The sequence below is a fragment of the Protopterus annectens genome, chromosome 14.part0 (assembly GCF_019279795.1).
Source record: "Protopterus annectens isolate FY-2018-M chromosome 14.part0, PAN1.0, whole genome shotgun sequence".
NCBI classification, from domain to species: Eukaryota; Metazoa; Chordata; order Ceratodontiformes; family Protopteridae; genus Protopterus; species Protopterus annectens.
This window is the reverse complement of record NC_056748.1, coordinates 646723620-646738757: the sequence shown is the minus strand read 5'-3', so window position 1 is coordinate 646738757 and position 15138 is coordinate 646723620. Positions and strand designations below refer to the sequence as shown.

General features: G+C 41.2%; 1 protein-coding gene across 4 annotated transcripts in view; it reads left to right on the top strand.

Annotated features, from left to right (window-relative positions):
• Positions 1-15138, top strand: part of CABCOCO1 (ciliary associated calcium binding coiled-coil 1) — an 806689-nt gene that overhangs the window by 410894 nt on the left and 380657 nt on the right. The gene's annotated exons all lie outside the window — the stretch shown is intronic.

Sequence of the window (15138 nt, the reverse complement as noted above, 5' to 3'; positions counted from 1 at the left end):
AAGTACGTAAGAGTGGTACAGGATATGTACGAGGGTAGTGTGACAGTGGTGAGGACTGCAGTGGGAGTGACAGATCCGTTTAAGGTGGAGGTGGGATTACATCAAGGATCAGCTCTGAGTCCTTTCTTATTTGCAGTGGTGATGGACAGGTTGACAGATGAGATCAGACAGGAGGCCCCGTGGACTATGATGTTTGCAGATGACATTGTGATCTGTAGTGAGAGTAGGAATCAGGTTGAGGAGACTCTGGAGAGGTGGAGATATGCTCTAGAGAGCAGAGGAATGAGGGTCAGCAGGGCTAAGACAGAATATATGTGTGTAAATGAGAGGGAGGGTAGAGGAATGGTGAGGATGCAGGAGTAGAGTTGGTAAAGGTGGACGAGTTTAAGTACTTGGGATCAACAGTTCAGAGTAATGGTGAATGTGGAAGAGAGGTGAAGAAGAGAGTACAGGCAGGGTGGAATGGGTGGAGAAGAGTGTCAGGAGTGATTTGTGACAGACGGGTATCCGTAAGAGTGAAAGGGAAGGTCTACAAGAGTGTAGTGAGACCAGCTATGTTATATGGGTTGGAGACAGTGGCATTGACAAAAAGGCAGGAGTCAGAGCTGGATGTGGCAGAGTTAAAGATGTTAAGATTTGCAATCTGTGTGACTAGGAAGGATAGGATTAGGAATCGGTATATTAGAGGGTCAGCTCATGTTGGACAGTTTGGAGACAAAGCAAGAGAGACGAGATTGCGTTGGTTTGGACATGTGCTGAGGAGGGATGATGGGTATATTGGGAAAAAGATGCTAAGGATGGAGCTGCCAGGTAAGAGGAATAGAGGAAGGCCTAAGATAAGGTTTATGGACGTGGTGAGAGAGGACATGCAGGCGGTTGGTGTGACAGAGCAAGATGCAGAGGATAGGAAGAAATGGAAAGAGATGATCCGCTGTGGCGACCCCTAACGGGAAAAGCCGAAAGAGAATGATGACCTGGGTGCAAAGGACTATATCCAGAGGTTATATAATACCATTTTCCCTTCCACCCCCAATTTCCAGGCAAATCCCTGATGTTCCACCCAGTCAGAGGGATCAAGCAGTAATTCGGTTTCAAAAGCTGCTAGAAAAACAGAGTCATCCTAAGGATCCCACCAGATCAGATAGGATCCAGAACTTACTCGAGGTTCTTTTTGGTGCCAGATGACAGGGGCTGAATACCAGTTTTGGATCTCACAAATCTAAACATATCTGTTCAACAAATCAAGTTCCGGCTAGTCACGGTTCACTCCATTCTCCCTTTTCTTGGCAAGGACAATTGGATGTGCTCCATAGATCTCCAGGACACCTACTATCACATAAACATGAACAGACAATCCAGGAAGTACCTACACTTCTGGCTGGGAGCCAGTCATTACCAATGTAGAGTACTGCCCTTTGGACTCACCACAGCCCCCAGGGTGTTTACTAAATCCATGGCAGTAGTAGCAGCATACCTCAGACTGCAGGGATTCTGGGTGTTTCCCTACCATGGATGACTGGTTCATTACCACTCCAACCAGGCATCAGCTCATACATGCAAGAGATCATGTTCTCCACACCTGTGCTCTAGGAATAACCTTAAACTTCAGCAAATCGTAACTCCAACCAACTCAGACACTGAAATTTATTGGAGCACTGCTCATCACAAACACAGCCATTCCTTTCCTTCCACCTCACTGAGTTCTAACTATAAGGTCACAGGTCAAGAAGGTTGCAGACAATACATTAATCTCAGATGTACCAAAATAGAAGCACCAAAAAACGAACCACACAGCCAGTAACAGCACAAACAATAGTTTATTCACACTCAGTACTTCAATCTAGGCCCACACAGTCCTCCAAACTCTGGGCCTCATGGCTGTAGTGATGACCTTAGTTCAATTGGCCAAATTATACATGCAGATCCTACAGTGGATGTTGGCTACCCAGTGGCCAATCTTCCACCAATCAGTGTCATATCAGATAAAAATTACCAACGCATGCAGAAAAGATCTTTATTGGTGGAGCCAGTCCAGTCAATTGCTCCATGGCTGTCCATTCATTCCACAAAAGCCGAAGGCCATAGTCATCGTGGATACTTCCCAGATAGGGTGGGGGGGGGCATTATCTGGGGAAGGCACCCCAGGGTACTTGGTCCCTCGAAAAGGCCAATTTGTATATAAATATTCTAGAGATGAGAGCAGTGCTCTTGGTGTTTTGAGCATTTCAAGATGTTCTTCCCTCTGGGATGATTGTTATTCAAATGGACATCATGTCAGTCATCTGGTACATCAACAAGCAGGGGGAAACCAGATCTTACCCACTGTGTCGAGAAGCGCTCAGGGTATGGCAATGGGCAATCTCTTCAGACCACTTTCTTATAGCAAAGCCCATTCCTGGGAGATCCAGTGTGATTGTGGACAAACTGAACAGGAGGATACTACTTCCACACAAGTGGTCCCTCAACAAGAAGGCAGACAAGATTTTCCATCAGTGGTGCCAGTCATACTGTGATCTTTTTGCCTCTCCTCTAAACACCAAGAAGCACAGCAACTACTTTGCCCTGATTCCCCCACAGGGGCAGTCATCGTGGAATGCTCTACTTCACAATTGGCCTCCTGGTCTCCTTTATGCATTCCCACCAACCCTATTGATTCCAAAATTTCTGCAGAAAGCTGCCAGGTCAAAGAGCACAGTGATCCTCATTGCCCCCTATTGTCCTCAACAAATTTGGTTTCCTTCCTATAGCCTCATCTGGTTCAACCACTGTGGAACCTAGATCTGACTCCATACTCCTGTATCACCCCATGAGCATGTCACACCTGGATATACAAAGTCTCATGCTGCTTGGTTTCTCCAGCTCCCTTAGTAGCCAGACAATCTATGCTCTCATTGTCTGTCTGACATATAATTCTGTCTTCCCATATCTCATTTCCTGTCTGACATATAATTCTGTCTTCCCATAAACCCTCGACAAGGAAAATATATTCTAGTAAATGGAAACGGTTTGCCATTTGGGCTCAGCAGCATAAACTTGACCGCTTTTCAGCTTCTATTTTTCACATCTTAGACTTCCTTACTCACCTTTTTCAAAATAGTGCCAGCACCTCAACCATTAAGGTACAGTTAGCAGCAATTTCAAATTACCATACAAGATTGAATGGTGCACCCATAGCTTCTCACAAGTTAAGCAAGTCCTTCTTAAAAGGCACACTCCTTCTAAAGCCTTCCTTTAAAGACCCTACACTGGGACCTACGTTTAATGCTGCAGTCTCTCACACAACCGCCCTTTGAACCAGCAGCTGCATGTGACCTTAAATTTCTCTCATGGAAGGGGTGTATATTATAATCTCGAAGGTTTAAAACTTCGAATCACTAAAGATCGAACTTTAGAGATCGAAGTCTTAAGCCATCGAAACAAAAAAAAATTGCTAGAATTAAAAAAAAGAAACTAAACAGTGTGTAGGCAGGGGGGGCAAGCCCCCCTACACCCCCCACCCTCCCTACTTAAATATGCTAACTCCGAGAACACACATTTAAGTAAACGGAAATCTACCCCTATGGAGATTTTCCATTTAAACGTTCGATGTAGTGCGCTTTCAGTATTCTTGTGTCGACAGTATCATATTCGATATTGTCAGACTTCGAGATTTTAATATAGACCCCATGGAAGACCATTTTCTTGGTTGCCATCACTTCTGCAAGAAGAATTTCTGAGATCCAAGCACTATCTTCTAAACCTCCTTACTTAGTTTTTCACAAAGATAGAGTGACCTTGCGTACCAATCCATCCTTTCTTGCAAAGGTGGTGTCAGAATCCAACATAAATAGTTCTATCAGTTTGCCAGTATTTTTTCCTAACTTTACCAACAAAGGAGAATATATCTTACATTTACTGGATGTTCATAAATAGTTGCATTTCTATCTGCATAGAACAGAAAAATTCAGGAATGCAGACCAACTTTTTGTTTCCTTCTCTGGACCAAAATTGGGAAAACCGGTTTCTAAAATTACTGTGTCAAAGTGATTAACAAATTGCATCCCCTTTGTCTATAATAAATTGCATTTCTCTTACACATCCAATGAAAGCACATTCGACTAGATCTGTGGCTACTTCCACAGTTTTTCAATCTAGGATGCCTATGGATGACATTTGTGCATCAGCAATTTGGGCTACTCCTCATACCTTTATCACTCATTCCTAATTGGATCTGGTCTCCACAGGTAGGGTATCATTTGGTTCTATGGTGCTCAGGAATATCCTTCTTTGAGTCCACCCTAGATTCAAATAGGTAGGGATGCTGTCCCATTTGTGAGGATAGACTGAAGATTGACAACATCAGATAAAAAAGTTATGTACTCACCATAATGTTCCATCTGTGTTGTCAATCTTCAGACTTTCCTCACATCCGCTCCCTTTTACCCCCGTCCATGACTCCTGGAGGAACAAGCAGTTACATGGTCTCTGAATAGATACATTTACATGTTTATGTGACTCTCCCTATCCTTTTACACTATATATCAACAAACAAGATGTGAGGTAGTTGGCATGGTGTGTTGTGGTCAGGGAGAAGTTTGAGAGATCTGGTGGCTGCGAGCACTAGCATCGGCCAAATCAGTTCTGACAGATCAGATTTGAACCCATTTGTGAGGAAAGAATGAAGACTGACAACACAGATGGAATGTTATGGTGAGTACCTAACTTCATTTTAAAAATATTAGACATGTCTGGGGGTTTGCAAAGCCAGTCAAATGCCTGATAATTATATAGAAATTTATGATCCCATAGGCACTGCTGCTGCTGTTTACAAACAGAAAATGTCACGTTATATTCTGTAAATTTAAATAGTTACAGTGTATCCATTAAATGTCACAGTACTTCTAAACTGAAGAAGTACATGGTGGCAAGTATAATACTCCCCCATGCTGTAATCTACATAAGTCTTATATGCCAGTAGACCATCCAAGAATCCATATATATTAATTACAAACTAATCTGCATATTATATTACAAAAATACTAAAGTGTCCTCCGTCCCAGTATACTTATATTATGTGCCCTGTCACTAATTTCCAATCCACCTTTCAATCATATTTTGAACTGGTTGGTATTTTTCTTGTCATCTCCCAGTGTTATAATTTTCTGCATTAGGTAAAAAAGTGATCACTACAATTTCACATTTCTCTGCGTTTACTGTATTTAATAAAATAGACATCTCAGAGTGATAATGTTTAATTTCAGTGATACCCTCATTCCCACTTTATAAAACATATCATAGAAGCTCAAAATATTTCTTTCCTGTAAGTGCTATCATTCTTTACAGTGAGTGTACTTTTAACATTCTTTGGTAATTTAATGGTCAAATTCAACTTTACTGTAACATGCTTCTTATTTTGCCCCCCCCCCCCAAAAAAAAAAAAAAAAAAAACACATAGCCCTTCTCACACCTCATGTAGCAATTTAAGTTTTCAAATGAGCATTTTCACAAATAATGCTTGGGAAAGGGTTAATTAATTTCACTTGATAATTACTACAGGGTACTTATTTATTTATTTATTTTTTTTTACAGAGTACTTACTTCTTGTCACCAAATTTGAATATTGCCTTTTTTATTAAAATTGTCTTTATGAATTAGAAGGATGGCCCTCTAAAAGCTGCCCTTTTTCTTCATGTAATCACTAGTAATCATCTGTTCCTTCATCTCCCATGTTACTACCTTGCATACTCTTCTGAATTACAAAAGCATGTCTGAAATGCTGTAGCGAGACAAGTTCTCCACTAAAAGCTAACATGGTGCTGATACTTAAATGTAACTTTTATTTCTATATTTCAGATAGTGATTTCAGTAACTGTTATAGCTTAGCACCATAAAGTGATAAAGTGATCATGCATAGAAATGCTCTCTCTTTTAAGTTATGATGTACTGTCATTATTCAGACTATCATTTGGCAGCTTAAATTCACCAGAGAGGGCACTACATCATTTATTATTGCTATCTCATTGTTTGTTAAAGACTGGAGACAGAATTCAGAAAAATCCTGTCCTGCAAAATCTGTACTGTTTAATTGCTATAAATGAGATGCATAAAGGTAAAGTAGTGCAGACTAAGAAGCACAGTGTGGCCTAGAGCTGATTAACAGTGTATTAGGTGTGACACTGATGATGGACTTAAACTAATCGGAAATTGGTGAAAACCCTGATGGTTACATAATCACTGGCTTTTCAATTTTCAAGATATAGGCAACATATTCCAAGGAGCCCAGTAGTGTGCATGTAGCATTCCCACAGCAATGCACATTCACTGCTAGAAAAAAACAAGTTCATTTGGAAACCGAGCCCCCCCCCCCCAAAAAAAAAAAACCTGTATTAAACTGCTTGCTACAAATGTAACAAGCAGCTTGCTACTATTACATTATCACACACAAAGTGCTTCAGCCTTCATGTTTCTGAATGTCAAATTTGCATTATTGGCACCTACTGATCATGCCCTCTATCACCTTGCACTAGGGGTAGCTACTCGTTTTGGTCCATCTTAGTTATGCCTCTAGCATTTGCACATGCATCAGTGCACCACAACAAGTACAGCTAGGAGCCCATATAAGGGTTGCACAGCAAAATCCTGATTATTTTATTGATGTAAGTGGGAAAAAATCAGCATATAAGACAGAAAGGAGCTAGCAGAAGAACATACATAAAAGGACAAGTGGAAGAGAAGACTAGGATGGGGAGAGGATGCAAGGGTGCTTTTTATTTTATTTTTGTGAGGCAGATGTCCATTTTTTAAATTTATCAAGAAGAATGAGAGAGGAACTGTATACAGGAAAGAGGGTATAGGGGTGGTAAAAGGGCAGACAGACAAACACAAAAAGCAGACAAAGATCAACAAGGGAGGTTCTGATGCAAATGGGAACTATATGGAACACAGGAGACACATAGACAGACAGATAGAGGACAGTTAGCAAAGGGAGGACTGTGCTACAAACTAGGAAGGGAAGTGAAACAAAAGGAAAGGGAGTACCATAATGCAGAATAGGTGGGATAACAGCTGACTGCTGTGTTGCCCAGTACTGCACCCAAGCGGAGGTCAATCATCTCTTAAACCACTCTCATAGCTGGGACCAGACACTGGTGACTCATTTATCAGTTGTGCAACTATGGCTGTCGCGTGAGATATGCTCCAGGAGGCCCATGAGGATGACTAGCTGCTAGTCCAAGACAATTGCCAGACTGACCAAATTCTACCCGATGACATATTGCAACCCACTAATGGTAACTCCTGATTGGGAGTCTACACCCCCTTCCACAGGAGAGCACAAGAGAACCTTCAAGTTGCATGATGCTGAATGGCCTATGTCACCCTTTAGGGAAGCTAGCCTGAAGACAGCTGGAGACCTAGCAAGTGACTGCATTACTGGTGAATGGTGTAGTGGCCACTGCCTCAAGACATCCACAGCCATGTCACTGCATAAAATACAAACATGAATGGAGAAATACAAAATGGACAGCAACTAATTTTTAAAATAATATAGCCATAAACATAGAGACACAAAAATAAAACAGTCATCACTAACGTGTATGACACTGTGCATCATAAAAGTTCTTGGTGGAATAAAATGCTGTAAATGATGAAATAACAAGAAAAATATAATATACCTGTCAGACCAAAGGTTAGTATAGCAGGCAGAGTCCCACAAGGGCAAAGACTAAATGCTGCCTGTCCAGTTAACTTGTGGTCATCGCATGTAAGCAGGGCATGTGTTGCAAAGAGTGACTACATGTACCACAGAGGCTGGCCAGAAGGACCTCAAGTACCAAATGGTGGGCCTAGTGGAACTAAAATGAGGTGGCAGACCTAGCCTACTGGACAGTGCCCTGCATGGCACAGTGGGGACCATGTCATGGGGATACAGCCACAGAAGCCAACATGTCAAAAACAAGGCCCACAGACACCTGATGGCAGTAAAGTAACATGAAATAAGACAACCAGCTTAAATAAAAACTTTCAGCCTATCTGATGCATGCCACTGGTATGGTTGGTATAACTGGCACTGATGGGGGGTTGAGCAAGGTAGTGGAATAATATTACTGAATGAGCAGACCATGTGTGAATGGCAGAGGTACACTCATGGACATGGCAATGTAACAAGGCAAACTTTTAGGACAAACATAGAGTATGAGAGCCTGGCATGACTGTGGAATACCCACTGGAAGAACAGTTCTCATTAGCACACCACCAGTGTCAGTCTACAGAGGTAAGAGGGATGATAAAATAAGTCATCCTGAATTGCCGAGGTATGCGTTACAAGTAGGCATATAAAAGCATTAAGCAATGTTTAAACTAAGTAGCAACACTGCAAAACTAGGCTGCATTGCAGGTATCTAAAATGTATGCTGCATTACCTCTAACACATTAGCTAGCTGTCCTCTACATCACTAGGAGCTGAAAAACATAACCAAAAAGAAATCCATGACTCATACATCTCACTTATGGCTAAACAGCTTTGCCTAAATAATAATAAGTAACCACCTGTCATTACTACTTACTATAAAACTCTAGTATATTCTCTCTGACTTTCTATTCCCATTGGCTAAGAAGGCTATGGTGGCAGTACTTCAGGTCACTCTACCTATGCCTGAAGTGCACACCAGTGTGGATGATGCTCATGGTATCATTCACTGCCTTGACAATGCTGTTACATGCATCTAATTTGTACTGGGGATCTTAAGAAGAGTTCCTCAGTAAGCATTCCTAGTGGTACCTATGCAGGAAGTACAGAAAGAGTTTTATTTCTTTCCTGCATCGTGTGGGAACCCATCTACAGTCAGCACCCTGGAAGCTTGGCCACTTCACAGACTGCATTCTGAAGGAATTGGGTAGTAGATTCACATAGATGCATTTTGCAGGTATCATGTGATGTGCCTCTCCTTTCTATGTGTCTACAGTGGGCAATGTTGCATCCACAGAGTGTGGAGAGAGGGGTCAGAAGAGTCAGGTCAGTAGCCTTCACCACCATGCCACCTGGTGATTGCCTGAGATGGGTACTGCAATTACCATTACTCCATAGATATGCAAGGCAGACAGCCAGACACCGATAGATGCCTATTGCCATGGCAAAGATGATAGGTGTATTATATAGCCTATGTGACAAAGTTCATGAGGGCTTTCAATACATGGTCTACTTCATTGACATGTTGGGCAAGCATGTGAGAGCCCCCACTGCCTCTACATGTCAGAAGTGCTGTCATTCCTGTGGCTGCTGATCCAATATCTACACTCTGACTGCACCACAGATGTCTGTCAAGTCACATTCATATACTGGTATCTCATCCACTCCACCTAGGTGGCAAGTGAAGTACAGCATGGCTCCCACAGAGATATGGAGTTTGCGATGGTTGGGCACATTATTAGGGGTTCCTATTAGAACGATGAAAACGCATTTTGTTGCATGAGTTTTCATCGACACATATAGAGCGAACAGGCAAAATAGCGAAGCGGCTGTTCAGTGAATTTTATCCCTGGGAAAGAAGTCACTTGACTGCTTCGTTGCTTTGCTGTGTTCTGCAGTGTAGTGTGGTCCCTTGTCTGGTATAGCTCCTGAGCGTGAATGTGCAACAGTTACTGACCTTAGGGTTAGGGTGCGCGTTAAGGTAAGTGCATATGTATGAAAGTGTTTACTGTTTTTTATTTTGCATTAGATGTATGGTTGAGTTACATGTGTATGTATTTTTAGCTGTTTACTTTTGTTTCGGGGGGTAGAATTAGGGTTAAGGTAAGTGTGTATGTGTTTGGAACTGTTTATGTAAATGTGCAAGAGTTACTGACCTTAGGGTTAGGGTGCGGGTTAAGGTAAGTGCATAGGTTTTAAAATGTTTACTGTTTTTTTTTTTTCCGTTAGATGAATGGGTTACGTGCATATGTATATTTAGTTGTTTACTGTTTTTTGGGGGGGGTACAATTAGGGTTAGGGTATGTGTTTGGAAGTGTTTAATATATATATTTTTTTTTGGTTGGAACATCGATTTCTTTTCCTAGGAAAGAAATCGCTGTTCTGTGGTTTTGACATTTTCAGCTTTCTCTGAAAATGTGTCGAAACATTGTTCACTGTTTTCAGCGTTCAATGTTTCAATATAGACCCCATTATTAGATAGACAGCCAGTCTCTGGTTCACCATTGAGCTTGTCATTGGCTGTTAGTGCCAGTGCCAATCCTCCGAGGAGATGCACCTGTGACTGGGGGCATCAGTGACCTGTATCCTTCCCACCTAAAAACCTACAAGACCTGTCATTCACATGTACATGCATTTCAACTACACCTGTGCTACAGCTGTGTCCTCTGTCCACATAGTATATTCAGCTTTCCTTTATCCTCAGGATATATCACCCACTCCCTTCCATATTCTTATTAAGATCCCAAGCCACCTCTGTACTCATTGCTGATTCCTGTATGACAGTGCCCATCCTGCTTGTGTATGTACTACTGTGCCCTGCCCTCACTGCTGTGTTTTCAAGTAGGTGATATCTGATGCATACAGTGGTCTGCTAGTGCTTTAGGCATGTAGTATTGAATGCATCAGTTTTAATTTATGTTTTGTATAGTCTGGCCTATAGTTGTGCACCACATGCCACTTACTTGATAGTGCCACAGTGTATTGCACTCACTCGTCATATTTCACTGCAGCTGGTTCCTCCAATGGCTGCCCAACTGGTACCTCCTCCGCTGCTAGCTCTAATATTTCTGGATCTAGGACAGCAATCCCCTTTTCTAGCTGCATGCATGCTACCATGTTGTATATCATTTAGAAGACAGCAAATATATTGCTGCAGGTCTCTGGAACCTAATGCAGTGCACCACCAAAGGAATCTAGGCAGCTGAAGCAGGTTGAAATTAGTAAGAACACACACTTGATGTTTTGGGTCTGTGACAATGCAGAACTCTATGTTATCTCAGCAATGCTCTCTGGGTTTATATGGGTGACATGGGCTGTGGCTCCAGGGCATATTTGGCATTACTAGTAAGATGCTTTTGTAGAAGTCATCTCACACAAATTGTTGGTATTGGCTAGATGTGATAATCTTGGGAACCAATGTATGTATTGTATATGATATATCAGAGGCATAGCTAGTTCAACTAACTGTCCTGTACTGGTAATACAATGTTGCTCCCCACCCCTCAGCTCTTCAAGTCAAGAGCACAAACAAAGGTACATGCCCCTACCTCCTGCCCCAGGAGCCAATCAGGTCACATTACTGTGCCCAGTCTTTCTCCTTCCTCACAGTTTTGTTAATAAAAAACAATTTTTTTTCTTTTAAATATAGCAAGCAGTTGCTACAGTTTAGACTGCACAGAGTGCTACATCTCTCAGGTTTTACTTAAAAAAAAAATATTTTCTTACTTTTAAGCTGTAGCAAACTGCTTGCTACAATCTAACAGGCAGTTGCTACACCTTATACTCTGAATCAAATGCTAGATTGCTCAGGTTTTATTTAAAAAAATAAATATTTTAAACTGTAGAAGACTGCTTGCTACAATGTAGCAATGGCTGGTACAGTTTAGACCATAGAGGGAGCACTATAGCACTCAGGTTTGACTGCAAATGCAATATCAAAGAGTGATTTGGATCAGCCAACCACTCCCCCTATCACTTTGCACTGGGGGCAGTTGTCCCTTTTGCTCCACCCTAGCTATGCTTCTGTGATACATCTTGTGTTGCACTCCCCCTAACAGTAGATGGAGTAGAAGCTCTTTCACTTGATGTGCCATTGTCCATGCGGATCATGTGGTGCCTTGATAGAGATGTGTTCATTCATTGGCCCCTGAAACCTCAGGGAAATGGGATAGTTTGTAGAGCACCCACATTGTTGTTTCCTCTGTGGTCCTCGGGAACCACTTATTCTCCCTACATGCTGCAATATCACATCCAGAAATCATTGTAATATTCCTGAAACAGTTGCCTCTATACACCCACAAAGTTGCCTGTAGGGTTACCACCTGTCCCACTTTGCGAGGGACAGTCCCTTTTTGGGCAGTTGTGTCCTACAAACAAAATTGAAAAAATGGCAAATGTCCTGAGATTTTAAGACAAACATATTTCCTATATTTTATGTAATAGTTGCATAAAAAAGTTATTCTGTTTCTGAAACACCTAAATGTTATAAGAAACCGAATAAGCAACTAAAATGCTACAAGAATAAACATTTATTTAGGCAAAAAAAGTGAAGTTCTGTCCTTTATACTGGCCGTGGGTATGTTTTGCCTTGCAAAATCTGACGTTTGTACAAAAAATGACCCACTTTCGGCATTTGAAAAGGTGGCAACCCTAGTTGCCTGATGATCACTGATAGGGCCCTGTAGAGAAGCTAGACAAAGCTACACATATCTTAGTATCCATAGGTGTCAGTATTCCATGCACCCCACATGACTGCATGTGAGGAAGGTACATGCCTACCAGCTGCCATATGGTTTCTCTGTCTACATGATTAGGGTTTACTATGTCCCTGTCATGGAGATGGTGGTATGTTTGTTGTGAATGCATCCTTCTGTGATGTGGTAGCCCACAGTGAACCCCTTTGTAGAAAATGGCTGAAAGAATGGACTCCAAGTCATGCTTGTCTGAGACAGCTGCTACACCTAGCATCACCACATGGTTTCTCTCCCCATTCATCTAGCAATCTTAGTATGAAAACTTGCTGGCAGTCATCATTTGATGTGATCATGCAATTTTTATACATTTCTGAATCATTCTGCCATATTATTTTTCATTATTTGCATTTACAATGTGTCTTATTAGCATTTTTTTTTTTATTTCTGTTAAACATTTGTTAACTAGGTAACCCCACTGGGCACAAGTATCCCTTTTTAGAGGCAACCTGAGATCTCTAACTGCTTAAGTAACTTGTTCAGAGTAATGCGGTGGGCAAATTGAAGTGGAAGAAAAATTAATGGCATAGCTGGAGTTTGTGCCACCCGGGGCTGTCTTTGAGTTTGCTGCCTCTCCTCCTTTACAAAATCATGGAGCCCCCCCCCCCCCGCAGCCATTCCAGTGTCCTATTACTTGGCTGTTTCTCCCCATTTACCATAAACACTGTAATGTGCATACTACTTTATGCTGTACTTCTGCAATGATTATTTGGATTTCATTTAAAACGTTTATTTTAAATTTTATAGCACAAGCACTGCATCTGCACACATCTGATAAACAAAGCAGCACTGTCTCACAATGAAAACAGACTTAGCATTAAAACTTCTCTGCTCTTGTAACTCACATTCATTGAAACAACATTGAAACCCACATTCAAAGAAAATACATCTGGCCAGTGGTGGATAAAGTTTATCTTTGGGCTGTTTTCAAATCATAGGCCCCTTGCACACATATTTAGGACCATGCAAACGTACATGTGTTATTTGATTCACTTTTCTGATTGTCTTAAATTATATTCCTTGTATAGTACAGCACACTTGTTAGAGCATATTTTAAATTTATTGTCCTGAATATTTTTCCAGTAATCAATGAAACAAAACATATGAACCAATAATGACAAAACTGCCAAATTCCAAAGATTTTCATCATAAAAGTCTACTCAAACTTCTGTCATCACAATTCATCAATATCAGTAAATATGCACAATATCTGCAGAAGTAAAAGCCATCTAAATAATTCCACATTAAAGAGATCTATAACTAATGAAGACGTTGCTGCTAGTAAACAACTTTATTTTTCATTGTTTCATCTACAAATAAAGTGCCTATGTTACATTAAAAAAATAATACTCTATTAATATTGCAATAGGGAATGGATGGCAAGCTGACAAAAGGTTCATAGTTACTAGGTATCTCCTCTAAAGCATCCACTGCCTTTAAAGTACAACACAGTACAGTATTAGCAATCCATCTACATACTGTGGGAGTAGAACCTATAACCTATGTCAAAAGAAAGTATACTACATGTTGTGCTACTAACAATGCAAACAGACTTGGCATAAGCAGTGCTAAACTTTTCCTGCCCTGAAGCTCTCAGCTCCTTGTAAAATCCACTTGACATTCAATTATAGCCATCAACTTTGCAGCATTAATAATCCGGAAAAAGGCAACATTTATGGGGGGGGGGGGGCAAAGGCCCAAAAGCAAGGACACATTTTAAAGATTGCTTGTATAATCTTAAAAAGTTACTAGAATCAAATGCTTTGTGTTACATGCATTTCATGAAAGATAGGAAGATTGAAACTTATGTGGTTATCATTATTTAGTGAATTCAGTTCTCACTGATTTGCCGGAAAACTACAAATTTTAAGAGGAACAGACCAAAAGTATGAGCCAAACATTCCAGATATTCTGTGAAAATCTGGACAGTTGAGAGCTATGGACTCAACTCCTTGCATCGCAAGTGGTTTTATGGGTAGAAAATTCAGGCTTTTGTTCCTTGTACCTAAGGTAAAGGGTTTAAGCTTGAGTACCACTAACCACCAGGTATACGTAACTGGGGCATGTCTCACACACACACACACACACACACACACACACACACACACACACACACACACACACACACACACACACACGCACTTTTTACTTGAAGAAAATTCTGTTTTTGTAGCACCTTACTTGAAAATGAACACACACACACCTTACTAGAAGAAAATTCTGTCTTGACAGCACCTTACACACCCCCTTACTTGAACAAAATTCCATCTTGGCAGCACCTTACTTGAAAATGAAGAAGAAGCAGAGCAGTTCTGTCTTGGCAGCAATAACAAGAAGCAGAGCAGCAAAATGTGTACTGTTTTAAAATTGAAATTGCGCTGGCGGAACAGGACATCTGTGTGACAATGCACGTACAGACATGATGTGACTGGACCGGAAGAACAAGACGTGATGCTATGGGACCGTTCAAAACATTAAGTAAATGTGTGGGATCATTCAAAACAGTAAGTAAATGTTACTGCCACAATCCCAAAAGGTGCCGCCTGGAGCGGACCACCCCTCCAGCTACGGCACTGGAAGAAATCAAACCCTGTACCCTTGACTACAAGAAGCAGCTCATTGATGGCTCAGACCCTTAATATTCTGCACTAACTGAAAAACAAAATCTGGCACACAGCATACTGTTGTTCATTTCCACATCATTATCCAATCATTAGCTTT